This window comes from Rousettus aegyptiacus, unplaced genomic scaffold, assembly GCF_014176215.1.
Source record: "Rousettus aegyptiacus isolate mRouAeg1 unplaced genomic scaffold, mRouAeg1.p scaffold_m13_p_3, whole genome shotgun sequence".
In the NCBI taxonomy this organism is placed as follows: Eukaryota; Metazoa; Chordata; class Mammalia; order Chiroptera; family Pteropodidae; genus Rousettus; species Rousettus aegyptiacus.
The window spans coordinates 79,688,956-79,694,597 of NW_023416306.1; the positions used below are offsets into that span (position 1 = coordinate 79,688,956).

Below are 5,642 nucleotides of genomic sequence, written 5' to 3' on the forward strand. Positions count from 1 at the left end.
TAGTTAAAACGGCCAACCAAACTGGAAGAGTATCTGGTCAATAAACCTGTCCTGCAGATAGATTTCTATCTCTGAGATAACCCATATGCAGGTATACAGGGATAGAGTAAGAGTCTGTATGAAAGCCTCGGCCTTCTTGTCTGTAGCTGGGTACAGCATGCTCTGGGCAGATGGTTCTCCTAGGGAGTGTAATTATTTCATTACTGGCCTGTGAACACCAGCTCTGACTGAACCTAATTGAACAGATTCAGAGGCATTTGTAAAAGATTTTCAGAGAAACTAAAAATCTATCATAAACAGTGTAGTCCTATGTTATCACACATTTGATCCTACGTGTCTTAAACAACACTTCAGCATATTCCAACTTATTACTCAGGTCTCTGCTTCAACGTGCTGAAAAGGAACAGTTGAGACTGTAAGCCATGCTGAAATACATTCAGTTACACAGTTATTTGCAAAGAAGTGAATGCTTCCAACCAGTAAATAGAGCTTAGTGATCACACAACTAAAAAAATATAGGCGTGACTATTTCTTCTTTGAAGTTATGTTTCTCTTTCAACATGAACATGGATAAAATAAAAACTTACGGTCTAGCATATTTTCTCCTTTGCACAAAATGTGAAGAATGTGAGTCCACACAAGAGAAAGCAGATTGTGTTAAAAAAACATGTGATTGCACTAAACACATATTAGTTTGGAAAAGAAAAGAAATACATCATGTTATTAAAATGTCATTGTGTGTTTCTAAGTAACAAACTCTCTATGGTCGAATAAACTTACACTAAACTATCTGCTGATACAAGCAAGTCTTTTTATAAAGTAGAATCTGCTGAAGGTTTATTGTTTTGAATAAGTTGGGAATTACATTCACAATTGTTAAATTTATACATGACCTATCTGAAATGCTAATTTAACTAGTATTGTGATATTCAGAATAAAGAATGCATTATAAAATGAAAATCTATGCTAGGGCAGTAGTTCTTAACTATTTGAAGGATGGAACCCTTTGAGGATATTATGAAGGCTATGATGAATCCTCTATACAGAAAAATACATATATGCAAAACACTACATGTAGCAAAGATGCATAAATCCTTTCCCAAATCCTCTAGGGATTCATGTACCCTAGGTGAAGAGTCCCTTTCAGGGTAACGCCTTAATATACTTAAAATAAATATGTAACTAGAGTTAATTTTAAGACTTAAAATTAAGGCAAATTGCCTTATTTTTCACAAGTATTTAGCTCTCATTCCCCCATTTATTTAGCAATATTTTTAAGGCCACAGAGGAGTTGAAAGACTAATATAATAAACATCTGTATACTCTTCACCCACATTCACCAAATAATAATGTTTTGTTATATTTGTTTTATCTCTTTCTTTCCATATCCATATCTATACATACATATACATGTATGTGCAGACAACAGGGGCTGGACCATTTGAATGTAAATTGCAGATATTATAACATGTCGTTTCTGTATGAAACTCCTAAGAACAAGGATATTTTCTTATATAATCCTGAGACAATGATCACGTTCTCTCACATTATCAAATCCAAGAAATTTAAGACTAAGTATTACCTAACATAGAGTCCATATTCAGATTTCCCCAATTGTCCCAGAGATGTCCTAAATTGCTGTGTATGTGTGTGTATGTTTCAAGATCCAACCAGAGTTCACATCCTGATCCTTTAGTCTTCCGTAATATAGGCTAGCAATTCCTTACCTATATGAGTGTTTCATAGCTTTACTTTGTCGAAGGATCCAAGCTAGCTGTCCTGTAAAATATTCCCTAATTTGCATTTGTCTGAATGTTTCCTCAAGATTAGATTTAGGTAAACATCTTTGGTAAGAATGCCATTTAAGTGATGTCACATACTTATCTTTGCATCATATCATGCGGCACAAAATGTTGTGCTGGCCTGTTACTGGTGATGCTGAGACACCTGATTCAGGTGGTATCTTCTTCCCCTTGTAATTAAGAAATAATCTGCAAGGTAAGACTTGATGCCTGCACAATATTATAAATTATATAAGTTCTTCATTTTTCATAAATGAAAGAATTCATTTTAAATGACAATTTGTGGCATCAATTCATTTTCAGAGTGAAATGTCCCTCAGGCTTTGAGTCGCAGAAGTGAGTCCTCAACAGCACAGCGGGTAGAGGTGGGAAAAACAGCCGAGAACCAGAGACCAGGAGCCCATCTGAAGATGGTTCTACCATGAGCATAGCCAATTGTTGGGGCTGCACAGGAATTAAGAGCTGGCTTTGTCAGATTGATTTTTTAAAAGATATTTTGTAAATTTGAACTTTGATATAAAATTTCCTGGTTTTTAAAAATACCATATGCTCCAAACATAACACATCTGCAGACTGAATACTGCCCGTGGGTTGTGATCTACACCATAATATAAAGACAATTCATTATAAACCAGAATCTAGTCCACCATGAGGGACACATTCAAAAAAGAACCCATGAAATCATAACCATCCACTCCTATTAGAAGTCTTATGAGTGTCTACTATATATAACCTCTATGTTATACATAAAGAACACATGCTATTTATATCCTAGGATTAAATGGCCTAGAACATTCTTAAGCTAGGTTTTGCAAGGCATTCTCTCTCACATCCCTTAGTGCTTCACTGATGATTAAACCCCCTCCCACCTCCCTCTACTCCCCTGATCTAGCTTGTCTCTATAGTACTTAACAACATTCATTGAATGAACAGATAGACCAACAGACTGTTATACAATCCATTTCATTGTACTTAGAAAGTGAGGACAGAGAGGGAAGGAGACACCAGATACTAGCTGGTAAACACCACAAAACTCAATCACATGAGTGATAACTGAGCTCAGGAAAGGGTCACATATGGCCACAGTCACCCCTAATTCTCATCCACTGTATTCTTTATTTGAATAAGATGACTTCTAAGACCCTTTCCAGTTTTTATTTGTTTGGACTTTGAACTGCTCCATTTCTACAGCAGGAGGTCAGGAAGGGTCATAAGCAATTTATTTTTACATGGTTGGAATATATTGAGCCATGAAAGAAATTTGTGTCGCAGTACTTTTTATGGCAATCCATGTCTCTGTTCATAAAATGTTACTACTTTTTCAGTTTTATAATCTATTTTTTTTTGTTTACCATGTAATAACGTACAGGTTATTCATGATCCCTAAAGATATTGTTTGATATAGTAAAACTAATTCTCCAATATTAGACCAAAGCCTGATGAGACAAAAACCAAATAATAATAAAAGTAACAAACAAACAAAGACATAGAAAGGAATTAGATTCCTTCCACAGAACCCCTACGGGAACCAAAAACAGAAGATTTTCTCCACACACTATTTTAGGGAAGAAAAGGTACACTGCTATGTCTGGAATAACAATCCGCAAAGGTGTGGGGGAAAAAATTCAATTTCTTTCCAAATGGTGTGTCTGCGCATCCTGGACTGGCTCTGCAGTTGTGAGGTGGATCTTCAGACCCTTCAGTCACAAAACTGTGGGAGGGGGTCTGGATACTGGGTTGAATGCCTGACTATGCTGTCTGCAGAATAGGATGAATAAGTCAAATACATCACCCCAAACCAGCATTATACTCCTGGGCCTATTTCTTTCCTCAAGCCCTTTGACCAAAGATCAAAACCAAGACATTGGTAGAAGATAAGTTTGGGTTCACAGTAGAGAGAAGAGAAAGAAGCTGTAACAAACCCTTAGAAAAACAACCTCATAGGAAGTGCTTCTCAGCTCTCCAGACAAAGAAGTAGAACCCCTCCTAGAAGGCCTGTGTAGAAGACATGACTGAGTGGAGGGTGACGTGGACAAACTATGTGAACAAAAGCAAAGGTAGAGAGTGAGAAGGACATATCTCACTGAGAAGAGGAGCCACCACTCAGCCCAAGGCAAGTGGTGCCATGTAAAAACAGGATGGCAAAGCTTTACTTTTCAAGAGATCTTCAAACCTCATAATTTTTAAATATAGCAATTCCACTTAAAAATTCATACACATGAGCCTCAGACAAAAAGAATGTTTGAATATTCAGAGCTGCACTCTGAACAGGAATTAACCCAGTTGACTATGTATATATTATAAAATTATATATAAAATCATATATAAAATATATAATTTGTGGCATATTCACATAATAGAATACCACACAATAATGAAAATGAACAAATGATTGCTAACCATAATGACCTAGATAGATCTCAAAAACATAACACTGAATAAGAAAACCAGACACAAAAGAGGATGCCCTGTATGATTGATCCATTTATGTAAAGTTCAGGAATAAGCTACACTGTTTGAAATCAGGCAGTAGCTGCCTCTGAAGAGAGAGATTCTGAGGATGGCTCTCGGAATGCGGGGATTTCTTGACCAGGGTCCAGTTTGTGAAAATTAATTGAATATACCATTACGATGTGTTTATATTTTTGTAATATATACTTCAGTTAATATTTAAAAAGCAAAGCATTGTGGGATTTTTCTCAAGAGCTTCCCATATATAGCCACAGCTCTGATGAAACTCAGGTTAATAAAATCCAGTTCAACTTTCCAAATGTCCAAATTCATAAAGGTATCAGATACATGTTTTGAACTAAACGTAACTGGATAATGGGAACATGAGCATTCTAACCAAACAGGTGGATTGCCACTCCAGGTGCATCTGGAGCAGGCCTGAAGCCTCTTGGGAGCCAGTGTATGAAACTGACTAACTTGAGGTCCAAGTAAGGGTATTTTATTTAAGTTGGGCATGGCCACCCTACATATCTATGGCTGTAGCTGCTATTTCTCTAGGAGGTAAGGAAGGATAGTCAGATTCTTTACAGAAAGAGAGAAGAGACTCTGCTGACTGGAAATGTGCTTTGCAACCACAATGACCCCCACCTTTGCGTACCAGGAAGACCCATTGGTATCACCTAGCACTGTGAGTCTTTCTCATGAGATTTAGGAAAATGTCCTCTCTTGAAGGATGATGTCTTAGTTGATGTGGGAATTGGGCATTCTCTCAGAGGTAAGTGGGAAAGAGCATGCTAACAATGCCTTTCTTCTCAGAGAATGATGTCTTCCTGTTCCCATGTCCTCCCTAAAAACTGTATGGTCACAGCTGATATTCTCTCAAAAAGGGAAAGTCTAAGCAGGTATCGCCTGGATCTTTGTGTCTATGTCTGTATCACAGCACAAAGGCTGGTGCTGGGGTCATTGTATAGGGCCTGGTTTACATTTCTCCTGACATGTCTATGGTAGGGCTGAAAGTTTTTAAAGAAAATCTTAAGAATACTTGATATAACTTCAGTCATCTGAAGAAAACAACAGCATGGCTCCCTTCTCAGATATATCTGGAGTGTGGGTTTATATTTCAATAATGTTGGTACTCTTTACTAGGACTGACAAATGTTTTGTTGGTCTATATAGGATGAATGAATTAAAAAATTTAAATCTATAAGTATTTATTGATTTAAGAATTTCGTAAAGTATTTTTTAAAATCAGCTATTTCTTGAATGACTTTGACCATATTTTCAATGGCCAGTTGCCATGCATTATTAAACACTTTTTTTTCTTCAGAATCTTCCAGTAGACGTCTAGAGTTTAGCTAGAAGTCTTGGCTACAATACAAACAGTGATGG

At 36.8% G+C, this 5,642-nt stretch overlaps 1 protein-coding gene across 3 annotated transcripts in view; it reads right to left on the reverse strand.

Moving 5' to 3' along the window:
* The window catches only part of LOC107502051 (centromere protein P), a 197,229-nt gene that overhangs the window by 75,435 nt on the left and 116,152 nt on the right, over positions 1 to 5,642 (reverse strand). The window lies entirely within an intron of this gene.